We start from the raw sequence: 15688 nt of genomic DNA, 5'->3' as shown, positions 1-15688 counted from the left end.
CATAGGCAGCACTGCAGCACCACCCTCATTACTGGGACACCCACAAGGTAAGTGACTCACACATGCCAGTCAGGGAGGTTCACATACCCAACAACAGTCACAGCCAGCAGGACAGGTGTAGACAAACACAAACAAAGGCTGTGCTATGGCCTCTGAATGAGGCCTATGAGTAACCTCCCCCCCAGGCCTACACAGACACACTACAGCAGGTCAGGCAGTGGGATGTCAGTTCTGAAGGGTAGGAAGTCAGAAACTAATATGTACATAATTAAAAGCTAAGATCTGTAGTACACTGGTATGCATCTAGTCAGCATGAGTAGAAATATAGAAATAGTCAGGTGTGCCCCCCCATCCTATGCAAAAATGTAGTAACAGTCAATGCCAAATGATCGACGAATGCCCTGCACAGACAGCATGCTACCTGTAGGTGTACAACACAAAGGTCAGCACTGCAGTACAAATTACCTGAAATCGATCCACACATTCAGTACAGACGGGCATACTGGGCATGTCCACGCACACAGAGAAATGAAGGCAATGTCAGTCAACAACATACTGAAAGGTCATACTGGGCATGCTCACACACTTAAACACGTGAAGGCCATGTCTGCAAACACCAGTGGACCTGACATATCTGGCAGCCGCAGATGTTAGTGCAGACACTCCTCAGTATGCACCACTCATGCTTTGCACATACACTGGATATGAATACAGGCATATATGTAAGGTCAATACACTGTAATAAGTCAAAGGTAGATGTACATAGATGTGTGGAAGAGGGTAACTGTAACATGCAGCCATCCAGGCCTGTCCCACCCAGCACACAGCCAAAGGGCCACAACCACACGAGGGTCAGATGTCACTCACTGCAGATACTAGCCACCGGTATCTGTCAGCATTACAGAGTATGTGGTGCACGTGCCAGCTGTGCAACATGACTGTAGAAGGAAGTAGTCACCTAGCAGCTGTATACACATACCTGTGAAATATGACCCAGGTTGTGCCCGCATGTTGCATGTCAACCCCTAGAGGAATGGGTTATGGCCAATGCACACGCACTGCCCTTCCCATAGCCCCACTATGACAAGCATGTTGAGGTCATCCACCGTGAAATACACATTTGGGAGAATTTTAACCCAATAATCTCCGTGGTACATCCCATAACTGCGTACTGCTGTAGTGTGATAAACTAGTTAGGTAAGAGTCTTAACCCCAGCCTTGGCAACTGTGTGTGTGCGTGTCTGTCCATCTCTGTCTGTGTAGAGAGCAATGCTTTTTAGGGTGGTCACACTCCCTACAATTGAAATGCTCTACTTTGGTAAGGCTGCTGATGTCATCCACCTAGAAATACATCTCTGGGAAGGCTTTAGCGCAGTAATCTCTGCTGTGTGTCCCATAACTGTGTACTGCTGTCGTGTGATAAAATATTTAGGTAGGAGTTTTAACCCCAGCCTTGGCAACTGTGTGTTTGTGTGTATCTCTGTTTGTGTAGACAGCAATGCTTTTTAGGGTAGTCACATTCCCTACAATTGAAATGCTCTACTTTGGTAAGGCTGCTGATGTCATCCACCTAGAAATACACCTCTGGGAAAGTTGTAGCCTAGTAATATCCATAGCACATGCCATAACTGTGTACTGCTGTAGTGTGATATAACAGTTAGGTAGGAGTTCTAACCTCAACCTTGGCAACTCTGTGTGTGCCAGTCTATCACTGTCTGTGTAGAAAGCAATGCTTTTTAGGGTAGCCACACCCCCTACAATTTAAATGCTCTACTTTGGTAAGCCAGCTGATGTCATCCACCTAGAAATACACCTTTGGGAAGATTGTAGCCCAACAATTCTTGTAACACATCCTATAACTGTGTACTGCTGTAGTGTGATACATTAGCTAGATAGGTGTTCTAATCCCCAACTCGGCAAGTTTGTGTGTGTGTGCCTGTCTGTGTAGAGAGCAATAATTTTTAGGGTGGTCACACTCTATACAATTCATATGCTCTACTTTGGCAAGGCTGCTGATGTCATCCACCTAGCAATACACCTCTGGGAAGGATGCAGCCCAGTAATCTTCATAGCGTGTGCCATAAATGCATACTGCTGTAGTGTGATATAGACCTTTGTTAGGGGTTCTATAACCACACATGTCGGTTGAGGATGGTTTGTGTGTGTTTCAATGTCTGTGTAGGGAGCAATGTATTTTAGGCTAGTCACACTCAGTACATTTCAGATGCCCTACTTTGGCAATCCTGCTGATGTCATTCATTGTGAAATACACCTTTGGGGGAGGAGCTTTCCAGTAATCCCTGTGGTGCGTCTTATAACAGCTCCATGCTGTAGTGTGATATAGATCTCTGTTAGGGGTTCTATACCCACACATGTCAGTTTGTCAGTTGTGGATGGTTTGTGTGTGTGTGTGTGTCACTGTCTGTGCAGGGAGCAATGCATTTTAGGCTAGTCACACTCAGTACATTTCAAGTGCCCGACTTTGGCAATCCTGCTGATGTCATTCACTGTGAAATACACCTTTGGGGAAGGAGTACTCCAGTAATCTCCATGGCGCGTGCTATAACTGCATAGTGCTGACGTGTAATAAACTAGTTATATAGGGGTTCTACTCTCAGACATGACAGGTGTGTGTCTGTAACTTGTACCATGTGTGGGGGTGAGTGTGTGACACCTGGGCCCAATGTGGAGTGGGTTTTGCAAATTTCTTATATGGTGGCCCTATTATACATCACAATGTCCACCGTACAGAGATAATAGATGTGAAATAGCCAAGAGGCTGGGGTGCAAATCCATACCCATACATGTGACATCAAGGTCAGGTAATCACAGTTAGCAACCCCAGTATTACCCAGAGCACACTTTCAACCCATGTCTCATACACACACACATGCTGAGGCAACAGCCAATATGTGTGTAGTACACTGCATATTGGCCACTGATAGTAACTATGGAGTGATTGCAGTGGCCGACAGAGGGCATGTCACCCTGTCCATCTGTCCAATAGGCACATACATGCAGAGAGTGCACCTTCCCCATGTTCCCCACTGAACACCTGCAAACCTGTGGTGCCATTACATGTGACCCACAAAGGACATACCATGCCTGAAAACATGCCCTATATGGACAGATGCCACTGACATCAGGGAATGCCATTAGCATGCTATCAATGTAGGTGCAGAGTTAACCTGCTGTCCATTACCAGTTCTTGCCACAGGTGGCCAAGACTGGCACATCTGATGATAATCTGTGTACACAACATGGGCCCGATAGCCCAGGTACAGTTCCACATCACTGTATATGCATGTGGGAGGAGTACACATCCCAGACACCGTCCATGTCATGGACTAAGGAACACATGCATGGCAAGCAATGCACAGCATTGACCACACGCAATAGTCACCCAGGTGACTGGATGGTGGATACAATACCCACCTGTGTGGGCAAATGAGGAAACCACAGCCCTGAGCCACAATGCAGACCATTGTCATGTGGCCTGATGCCAAGGTATACCCATCACCTAGTCTTGAATAGCCGTCTGGCACAGTTGACCACCACATACCCATGCAAAAATGCACCCCTGCATGTCATTACTGGCACCCTATGTATTTGTGTGTGTGTTTTATGATGCGTATGATCACATCCACACTCACTACAACCCCCAGGGAAATACTGAAGCATGCTGTCTGATGTCAGACACCTCCCCATACCCTTTGCCCATATGACCTCCATATGACCCGTGTGGTGCATGTGATACTGCACAGTAATGTGTTGTGGCAATCTCACTAGTGATGAGCTGTATCCCTGGCCTTACCAAGTGTGTCAATGTGTGTGCATCCCTGTGAGAGTGTGGTTGTGTTGATGCTGGCACCTGTTCATGCGGACAGGCACGTGAACTTCACCTACCATATAGCTACCATATCCCTGTTGCAGATGTCACTCACCATCACATATATGGTCTAAGGACTCCACAGCAGGTAACTTATGTGGTGCATCCAATAACTGCATAGGACTGTGATAGCACTACATAGTCATCAGGGGTTTGATACCCTGTGCTGGTAGGTGTGTGACAAAACCATGCTTAAGTTTACTCTCCCACCCCTCCCTGACTTATCCTTGCCTCTGTCTGCCTCTCTCACTCCCTGCTGGATGTGGAGACCTACACCTGCTTTGCTTAGGCAGCAGCATGTGCATTTTCAGTGATGCTCATGATCAGCTGATGGCCTCTGCAAGAATTGCAAACCTCCCCTGGCTGATTGCATGTGAAGCAGCTGTGGTAATATTCCCATAATCAATTGCATGGAAACACACTCCAATATTTAGGAACATCATGTTGGTGTTGGGCCTTTCCATTCACTGTGAGAAGGAACTCGAGCTGTTGTTTGACAAACAGCATCTCAGACGGATTGGGGATTTACCTCTGACAACATACACTGTGGAAACAGGCCAACACACAGGAGGGGGATGTGCCTGACCTGACTACAGACTGTAAGTGCTGCTATACTGCATTTAGAGTAATGTTGGTTTAACAGGGTGTGTGCGGATATGGCTGTCCTACATGTATTAATACCTGACATGTCAGTTCTATGTTTAGGAGTACTCCTCATCTGTAGGGTCATCTGCAGACTGGGCAGTGTGTGGTGCCTTTGGTTTCATGTGTTACCCACAGAGCATGTATCTGTGAATGGCAGAAGGTAGTGTGAGGATTGCAGTCGGTAGATGGTGAAAGCCGTAACAGTTACTGACTTCATATCCCTCATAGGACATATGTTGTGACAAACCCTGTTACAACAGTAAATGTAAGATGTTATCACAGCAACATGTCAATATTGGCCCTGTGTATGTGCTTCCAGCCACAACTCTGTCAACCTTTGTACATATATCGTGCATTAAGAGCTGCATATGTGCTGTACACCATCATTTGTGTTATCATATCTGATAACAAGCCAGTGAGATAGACTGCTACACATGTTATGTACAGTAGGGGTTATATTTATGACATAATCTGGACAGTCTATGGTTGTTTGTACAGTACTGAGGTCTGCGTACGTAAGGTGAATGTTGACAGTGTGTGTATTGTCAATATGTACCTTTGCCAGTGTACAGACTGTGGTAGATGTCATCGTTCTAGGTCCCGTCCTATCTGATGGTGCATGCTGCTCCACTGTATGTTACTGTATTGGCTTACATGTTTGTAGGGCCATACACACACATGTCCCATACTACAGACAGGCATCAGACCACACTGTGTAGTGGCCCAGTATATGTAGGGTTAGTGTGTGAGTGGCACATATGAGGATGGTGTTGAACAAATAGTCCATATATTGTAATATTATGCTAGCTTACCATATGTGGCTGTGGCTGTGTTCATATTGGTTGTGGTTATGCACTTCCATACAGGTGTATCTTACCCTGTGCTGTGACATGCCTGTAGATCCTGCTATATATGCAGGTATGTGTGCATTCCCCCCTAGGAGATGTAGGCCAGTGTTGAGCCAGTCTGCCTGTATCCTGCACAGTGCTATGTTAAATGCCTAGCAGCTTAGTGTACTTACCCAGTGAGATGTCATGTGCAAATACTTAACCAATGTACTGCTGCCAGGCCTTCCTTAGCAGTCATGTATGTCAGACGGAGCAGTGGGATGCTGTACATATGTATGTCAATATCTAGTGGGTAGTGTGTGTCCATGGCACCTCTGTACCAGCAGTTATTATGTGTCAGGACAGACAGGAGTGTGTGAATGCATAACCTATGGGTGCGAATGTATACCATTCGTTATGTGTTATACCCATCTACATGGCTGTTAACATCCATATTGTAAGGCGTGGTCCACATGTTCTGCACTAAGGGGTTCTGTGTATACCTCTGGACTGTACAGAGTGTGTCATAATGTCCACATCTATTGGCCAATATCTCTGCTGTAGTCCACAGGAGCATTACGTGCTTGCAGCGGTACTGTACTATGATGCCCTTAGGGTGTCTGTCAGTAGCCAATGGCGCACATGTGAAAATCAGATGTGACCTCCCACACACATCATGTCTGTGAAGACAATCCCTATTACAGTAGCAATAGTCTACTAATATACCTGCTATACATACTGACATCCCCTTGCACTATGGAGTTGGGACAATAGGGGCTGAGGTAGGGCTACACCCCATGTTCAGGACATATGGTGAATATATATGTACATATGATTATCCAGATATCTATATAGATAATTACACATGTACATATCGGTATATATAGATGGGTGTTTATATGTACATAGATATGCATGTACACACCCAGAAATATACATATACAGAGCATTATATGTCTACACATATACAGATAGTGATATATATGCACATATACGTATACCATGCTGCCATTCCTGCCAGCAGTCCACTGCTGCTGTATCCCCCACACATACAGTGGGGCTGGGGCCATATAGGTGTGGGCTTCACCTACACAATACATGTGTGCCCATATGCACTCCAGAGGCCAGTGTATGCAACAGTGGTATATGGCCCTGTATTATTGAGTCTAGCAGGGGGGATGCACCATACATAACCTAGGTTGTTACAAAATGTAGGGGTATCAGGGGTGAGCTACCTTAAGGTATCTGGATGTACAGTACCATACATTTCACCTACCTTGACATTACTTACATTACGTGGGTTACTGCAGGCCTACTGCCTCCTGCCATACAGACTGTTCTGTTTGCCAGTGTGCCTGTGATGGTGTCAGTTATGCCTTGTTATGTAACATTTACATCCCATTTGGCCAACTGATGTCTGTATCACCTAGTGATTGTGTGCAGAGAGTAGATAGGGGCTGCTGGACTATACACCTGCATCACTTACTGCTGATTGTGTGGTATATTGTGGCCCAGTCTGTCTTTACTATTGCACAATTTGAAGGGCTTGGCCTGGACAGCAACAGCTGTGGAACTTTCCAGACTACTGTATTAGTATAACTGTTTCACAGTTGCATTACTCTGTTTATATGGATGTCAGTGTCTGAACAGCTATATGACATGGCATATACATCTGTAATAGTACACAAATAAAGGTATTCCATTTCTGCAAACCCATGTGTGGTGTTTTTTCCTATGACCTCTCTATGGGTATATGTTGCAGGCAACAAATGTCATTTGTATGGGTGGCTCATCCAGTGTCCAGTTGTTAGGGTATTAACTGTAAGCATAGTGGCTATTCCATATTGTGTGTGCCTACTACATGAGTATCTTACTATACTTATATCTGCGTGTGTAGGTGTAGTCACATGTATATATATATATATATATATATATATATATATATATATATATATATATATATGGGTCTACTTTACATTACCGACACAACACTTCACCGACACACAAAACACCGACCCCAAATAACCGAAACCACACAACACCGACAACTCACAAAACCGAACACAATTACACCGACACAAACAACATAAACTACACATCACACACAATCACATATCCACTAACCCTAACCCAAACCCTAAGGTCCGACACTACCGCACAGTTACCCTACTCGCACCTAACCCTAACTCACTTAACCCACCCCTACACCTAAAGACTGTCACTATCGCACACTTAACCTACCTGCACCTAACCCTAACTCACTTAACCCACCCCAAAACAAAAAGCCGTCACTATCGCACACTCACCCTACCCGCACTCTAAACCTAACTCACTTAACCCGTCCCTAAACTACAGTCCGTCACTATCACACACTTACCTTGCGAACCCTACCTCCGACACTACTACACACTCACCTTTCCCACACCCTAACCCAAAATCCCACAATATCGCACACTTACCTGACCGCCGCTCCTAACTCCATCACTATCACACACTTACCGAGTCGCACTCACACGTTACCCTTGTCGGTCTTTCGGCTGTCGGCAAATCACCTTTTCGGTCAACTTACCTGTCGGTCGTTTCGTCTCGGTCTTCCGGCGTCGGTGAAGTGTCGTTTGGTAAAGTAAAGGGGGATATATATATATATATATATATATATATATATATATATATATATATATATATGTCACATGTATATATGTATATATATATATATATATATATATATATATATATATATGTATATCTGTATCTGCATATATGTGTCTGTGTATATGTATCCTTGTATCCTGGAGATGTTGATAGCTTCCACATTTTACATTTCTATGGGGAGCCAGACTGTACTGCATGATATGTTACCAATACCAACCTGACATCCTACAGGTGGGATGTAGTACTGTTAACATCTTGTGCCCATGTTGTGTCATGTCCTGGTGATGGGATCTGCAACACTTGGCAGGGTATTGCAGGGCGGACGTGTTTGGCTGTGTGGGAGATATGCCTATTTGTACAAGATGTATATTGTTTGGGGCCTCTCAACCCCATTAACGGTGCATGTGGACATATATGTTTTAGTTAATCTACCATTGCTATCTATGGCTGTATGGCCATATATACCTATATATATATATATATATATATTACATATATATAACTATGTCGGTATATACCTACATAGATATATATCTGCGTACATATATGTAACTTGCTGTGTATATGTAGACATATAGGTGTAGACATATACATGTGTCGATGTAGGCATTTAGATGTATAAATGTTCAAATATATTTATATATATATATATATATATATATATATATATATGTATATATTTCTAAATATATATATATATATATATACACACATATATGGATATGTTGTATCTGTTTAGATATTAATATATTTATACACACATACATCTAAATGTTGGTATACATTCTCTGTACTGTTGCATGACTGGGCTGGATGATATGTTCCTGAAAACATCAAATGTATGTATATTTGGCATGGCTTAGTGGTAAATCACTTTGTTTATGGTATGCAGGGTCCTGCGTTTGAGCCTTGCAGAGACTGTTTATTTTGTTGCTGGGCAGAATACGGGCCGTTAGCTACAGAGTGATTAAGGCAGTTTAAAGCAGTTGTAAGCGGGTTTGCATGAGTTTGTGCAGAGGTAAGCACTGCTAACTTCTGGTTACAGTTTCTTATACTCAGTTAGCTTCTAAATTGCTTAACCAGTGTAGGCATTGCTTACCCCCACGCAAGCAGGCTTAGACTTGCTTACTGCTGCTTAAAAGTGCCTACTCCCGCTTACCCCTGTGCTAATTTCTTTAAAAGGAAAGAAAAAAAGGTTGATAGGAAAGTGGTGAAAAAGGGGCACAAAGAGGAAAAGACAGTAGGGAAAATAGCTAGGGATGTGCAGGAAGGGTGTAGGGAAGGTCCATAGCTGCCCATTTCCTCTACAGCAACAGCTGTGCATATACACTGAATTTGGAGGTAGATTTGGACACTCAAACCCCTGGGAGAGGGGTGAGGACAACAGTAATAAGTTGTGATGCCAATTAGACCAGATTATATGTGTCATTGGACAAGTGTGCAAAATGGACAGCTATGTATGGGGTGAGATTTTTTGGGGGGAACAGATTGCCCTTTTATTTTTTATTCAGGTGAGAGTGGGATGTTGGGGAGGGGTAGTAGGTATATTTGGGGAGGCAGGTTAGGTTGGGTAGGTTAACAGACAAGACAAACAAGATGCATAAAGGGGCAGTATATGACACATGTGGGGGGTAAACACCTTGATGGGGGGTGTTAGGATATCGGAAACCCACAAGCCCCCTAGCTGTAACAGTGGGACTGAGGTCCCCACCCATGGGCAGTCACCACTGCACCTTCACAGCCCTGAAGGTGGCTGTGCTGGGAGCTGAGCTGCAGAGCCAGGCTGACTCTCTAATTGTGACATGCGGCCCTCGAGCTGGCATAGAAGAGCACCAAACTGCTCGTTAATTGCTCTACGCACCATGACCCTGACCTGGCAATGGGTGGCAGGTGCCTGTCTGTGCCCACTCCCGGGGGGGGCGAGCCCCATCCTCTGAGGTGGTTCCACCAGAAGGTGGTGCAGGACCAATGGACAGGGAGGTCTGGGGTTGGGCCCTAGACATGCTGGTGCCCGGTGCCACGGCCAGCTGAGGTGGGACAGGTGGGTCCACAGGGACCACCCTTCCCAAGCATGCTATAGTGTTCGGATTTCAACATCATATATGGATTAGTAATAGTCAACACATTCCTGGGTTAGGTATAACAGCATGCACAGATATTCCCATTAACCCAGACACCAGATACGAAGCAGTTGCATAGCAAACAAAACACATGCATATATGGGACCACAGTGGTTATAAGAACAGCATGCAGGTACATTGATGATACCATGCCAACAATGTTGGAATAATTCAATATGCACATGCATGGGAACCACTAAAATATTTATCAAACAATTGGACATTATCAGAGTCATTACATACCAGTTGGAGTGGGCATGTTGATTATTGTTGGAGGTAAGGTGGAGGGGGAGAAAGATGTCAATTAACAAAAAGTATATTCCTGTAGTCCACATTACTTTCCTAGTCAGTGCTGTTATCTGTACCTTACAAGTCTTACTACACTACCCTATAGCCTTATTTTGGACAGTGATATGGATGTCATCATCATTACACATGAACCGGTTTTACATGCAGTATACACCTCTTACCTGGTATACCTGTAGAGGAAATGTTTGTTAACACTGATTAACTGTTTGTACACATATGCCTGGATTCTGGGTTGATGTTTTGCACTATGCTATCTGACTCTTTCTGCACAGACTCTGGCCATGTGTTGAGCACATGCTGGTGTGCCTGGACATATCTAGAATATTGCCCTCTTCCACCTTTAATGACCTGACACACACATATACATGCTTTCCTACACAATTATATTATGTAGCACAATGTGGGTGACAGTGACCAGTGATACTTTATTATTCGGAGAAACTGCAACACTCACAATTACCTACAATACTAGGGTGGACAGTACCAGTACAGGTTATACTGGTCTGTATTTCTCAGCACAGTGTTTGTATCCAACATACCTGTGGGAGCAATGTTTGTTAGCACTACATGACTGTTACCACACAAAGTTCTTGATTACACATTAGTATTCTACACATACTTCTCACTCTCTTACTGTACACACTATGGTCACAGCTTGACAACATGGGAGTGTAGAAATGACATACTTGCAATATTACTCTTCTAACAGTTTTAGGGGTTGCTACTGTGACATGTGTGTTCTCATGATGGTTTACAATCACTTGTAGTCCCTGTTTGCCGGCTACACATCTGGGATCATCCCACAGACTTACCAGGGGACAGGGGGACAGGAGGCAGATATAGGCACATATACTGGACATTCTGGCCTCATGTGCACAGTTGAGGGATATGAACTGTATGCAGTCTAATTCCACTCCCAGGATTCAGATCATGGCTGTGTCTGCTACAACTTAAACACTGTACATCACGGTTGTGTCTGCTATATTGATATTGCTGTATATCTCCAATCTGCTTTCTGTCTTATCGATCCCCTGTGCATTCTTACCTTGTATTAACAACACTCTTATACAGATGTCTTAGACAGTTATATGTTGTAGGAATGTGTGGGTGACAGTGATGTGTAATACCTCATTATTCAGAGCAACTGCATATCATTCTTGTATTTCTGGGCACAGTGTTGGTATCTGACATACCTGTGGGAGGAATGTTTATTAGCACTACCTGAATGTTCCCACACAAAGTACCAGGTTCTGCATTACTATTATGCACATACATCACACTCTGTTACTGTACACACTCTGACCACAGCTTAACAAGTTGGGGTGTAAATGGGACATACGTGGCTTCTTAGTCATATAAGTTATTGGGGAGTTGCTAGTGTTCCATGTTTTTTGTCATAGATGTGTGTCAATCAGTTGTATTTCCTGTTTGCTGATTATACATCTGGATCATCCCACTGATTTCCCAGGGTGATGGGTTGATAGACAATAGATATGGATCACTTTAATAGACATTCTGGACATATCTGTACAGTTGTGGGGTATGATTCTGTATGCAGACGGTGAAGATTGGAGGAAGATGGGTGAAGGCTGCCAGTCTAGTCAAATAGAATTTGATACATAATTCTAGCAACTGTATAAATAAATGTAAAATACAGGCTTGTGTTTTTAAATGAAAGAAAACACTGTAAAATGTGAACTTCAAGATTGTTGCAACATTGCCATCTGCTGTAAAAACCAAGCCAAGTATTTCAAATGTGTCTTTTGAAGCTGAAAAGATCTTATGAATCTCTGATGTTTACAAGTCAGCTCCAGTGGGTCTGGATGAAGGTTTCATGCCCATTGTTTTAAGGTTAAAGCTAAGGGCCAGAATTTACATATGGAATGTTCTTTATTGCCCTGGTTTCTGCTAGAGTGTATATGTGAAATGCCTTGTATTGTTGTAGTTTCATGAGCAGGTGTTAGCTTGCTAAATAATGCAGTCTGTGGCCTGAGAAAAACTAAGTGTCAAAATTATGTAATTTGGGAGGGCCTCAGCAGAGCTATTAGTGTTTAAAAACTATTGTTCAGTTAGAGACTGTAAGCATTTTGATCTTGGACATCTAACCCAGCACTGCTTATGCTTTGTGAATGTAAGTAGGATTATAGCACTGTGATTTCTCTTAGGTATAGTTAAACTTAGAGGAAAGTTAGACTAAGTATTTTTGTTTGAAATTAGATCTTTCCTACTTTATTGTTTTAAGTTTCTATGTGATCTCTGAACTTGTGTAGCATTGTACTGTAATAGTTTTGTCTTGTCTTTTATTATTTATTATTAAATATTTTAAAACCTTTACCTGTGACTGGTTTATGTAGAGATAATTTAACATCTAAAGTACATTACATGTTTACAGATTTTACTGTCTAATTCACTCCAAATTAAGCCTTAACTGTTAGTCATACTACCACTGGATTATAATATTGCACAGTAATATATGGACACCCTTTCAAGCGCCTTTGGGTAGCTGATTATATATAGTTGGGTGGGTAGTAATTACTACCATATAGTTTGGGTAAAGGGGCACAGCTAGAGAATCTGTGTCAGCCTTTCCCAGGAGTGTCTGTGAAGTTGTATAAATACCTATCTCAAAGTATGGGTGTGTGTCAGCTACCTGAGTAGGGACACGAAGCACTGGTTGGACAGAGAGTGTACTGGAGGTTAGCTTGCCAGCTAGGCTGAGATGTGGACCCTATAGCTGTGCCAGTGGGGAGTCTTATTGGGGATCTGGTGAGCAAGGGAGCAACCAGCCCCAGACTGACTGTGATCTCTGTGTGCACTTAAGGGAAATTGTACTTTACTGTGTGTATTAGTTATCCTTTCCTCATCTAGGAGTTGCCCTCTCTGGTGTCAGTGGTGAGGACTGAGGCTCCTTGATTGCTGATCCAGGGTGCGGGCATCACACAGACTACTACCACTGGCAGGATTCAAACCGTGGCTGTGTGTGCTAAAAAAGCAACAGTTCACATCTCAGTTGCATGTGCGATTTAGTTTTTGTTGTTTGCATTTTCCCTGTTTACTGTCTATTTGTCTCTCAGTTGTACTAAATGGCCTTTGGGGATTACACCTGTCATATACAGGTATTCCTACACATTCAAATTATGGTGCATGGTGTGGGTAACAGTGCTTAAAGGAGTACCGCACCCACAGACTCAAAAAACATGTTTAAAACATCATATCATGATGTTTCCTGCACTTTAACAGCACTCTGGGATTATTTACAGGATTTTAAATATTTTTATATGTAATTCCAGACTCTGACCACCTGGAGGCTGGCATATTGACGTGGTTTGGATAAATCAGGTTGCCATCCAGTATCCCAGAAATCATTGTTTGGCTCAAAAATGTTACATCATGCAGGCCTCCGTTTGCCTAAAGTTCCTGTCATTTCATAGATGTTGCGCATGCACAAAGTACTGAGTAAAATAGAACAGTGTAAGTAACATTCCTGCTGCTGGATGACTACTTAAAACAGAAACAGTGCAATGCCACAGAACACACTCAAAGTGCTGTTTACTGCTGCCTTTTTCTAATTTAGTTTAAATGGCACTAATTTGTGAGACAATGAATTCCAGTCCATTTACTTCTCCCCTCCCATAACACTTAGCTTCCCTAGCTGTCAAAGTCCCGAGGGTAATATGACCTGGTAATTCCATTGATTGGCAGATCTCAGCAGGGTGCTTGACTCATGTAATTTAATCTTTGCTCTAGCATTTCCTTTGTTAGAGGGGACATTTTTTGCTGCACTATAGCCATGGCCTTACTTGACTGCAATCACATCCAGTAAGGTCTTGCACCAAGGAGCTAAAGAATAAAACATTTGTACTGTTAACCAGTTTAGATCTTTATTAATTTAAGTGTTAAGGTATCACTTCATGCTTCCACCTTGTTAAAAATTGAGATTTACATGTACAGTGTGTTGGTATGCAGTGTTTGCCTTCATATGTTTTTACTCCACTGGTTGGTTTGCAAAAAAAACCTTTTGCAGTGTCCCTGGATTTGTCTTTGTACATACAAACCACACTGCTATATTTTCCCCTTCCTTTTTCTTGTGTCCAGAAGTCACTTATAACAAAGTAAATTTTTTATTGATTTTTTTTTTTTAAATAAAGGACATCAAGGTTAACTTACCTTTAATCAGATAATGGATGCCACTGCAAAGAATCACTGTTGAAATATTTGTGCATGGACAAAATCTATTTGCCAGCCTCCAGTTCAATTGGTGCTATGGCTTTAATATACTGGTATGTTTACTCATGCCGTCCAAATATCTCCACCATTACATACCACTTTTGCAGTGTAGTAACTACCCGACATGCCCATACACCTTTAGCCATCAATATGCAGCTACTCCTGTTCATGTGAGTATGTGAATTCATTTTCAGACTTAAGGTGTGGAAGCTGCACTGAATAATTCTAGGTGCTTGTTCAGGTTTCACATGGTGCTTGCTTAGAGCTACTCTCATGTTAAGCCACTATGAATATGTTGCACTGCCACATCTGATACCAGGGTAATGTTTTAATCTTTCTATTCCCGCACTGCAAACTAGCAGTATCTGGTGAAAATACAACAGAGAAATATGCATGCAATACACCACCTAAGCATCATTTGCCCTTGCAGAATGTACAAGTATGCATACCAAATTTCTGTGTTTCCAAACATCGGTGTTACTACACTACTACTGAATAAAATGAACAGCACTCAGGCTGGGGGAAGGACAAGGGAGCCATGACATCACAGAATGGGTGGGTCTTATTATTTTAGTTAGAATCAGATGTTGGCTGTGGTGATGTCACTTTGGGGGAGGGAAATGATTTAAAAAAAAAAAAAGTACCTGCACTGCCTGGCCTCCATGATGTCAGTAATTGGGCGACTTCAGCAAGCTTTATTCAAACGTGAGAGAATCATTTTGTAAGTGAAACCATCACAGTATGAGAAGGTAGGCTTCTGTTACAGAAGTAAGGGGAATTATAAAACTTGTAATTGCTTTATTGTTGTTGCTTTACAGAGGACAATATAAATAGGGAGGAAAAGGGCCATGAAGTTGAGGAATACATTAGAGAAACCTGTTGAACTCCTTTAATACAACAGTACTATTACATGATTGCAAATCTACATTACCATATGATACCAGAATATACACATGCAGTCCAGCAGTTAGACCTGTTTTATCAAGATATTACACTTTTATTGACATGCAAACAATATG

The sequence above is a fragment of the Protopterus annectens genome, chromosome 15.part0 (genome assembly GCF_019279795.1).
Source record: "Protopterus annectens isolate FY-2018-M chromosome 15.part0, PAN1.0, whole genome shotgun sequence".
Classification (NCBI taxonomy): Eukaryota; Metazoa; Chordata; order Ceratodontiformes; family Protopteridae; genus Protopterus; species Protopterus annectens.
This window is presented reverse-complemented; position numbering follows the sequence as displayed.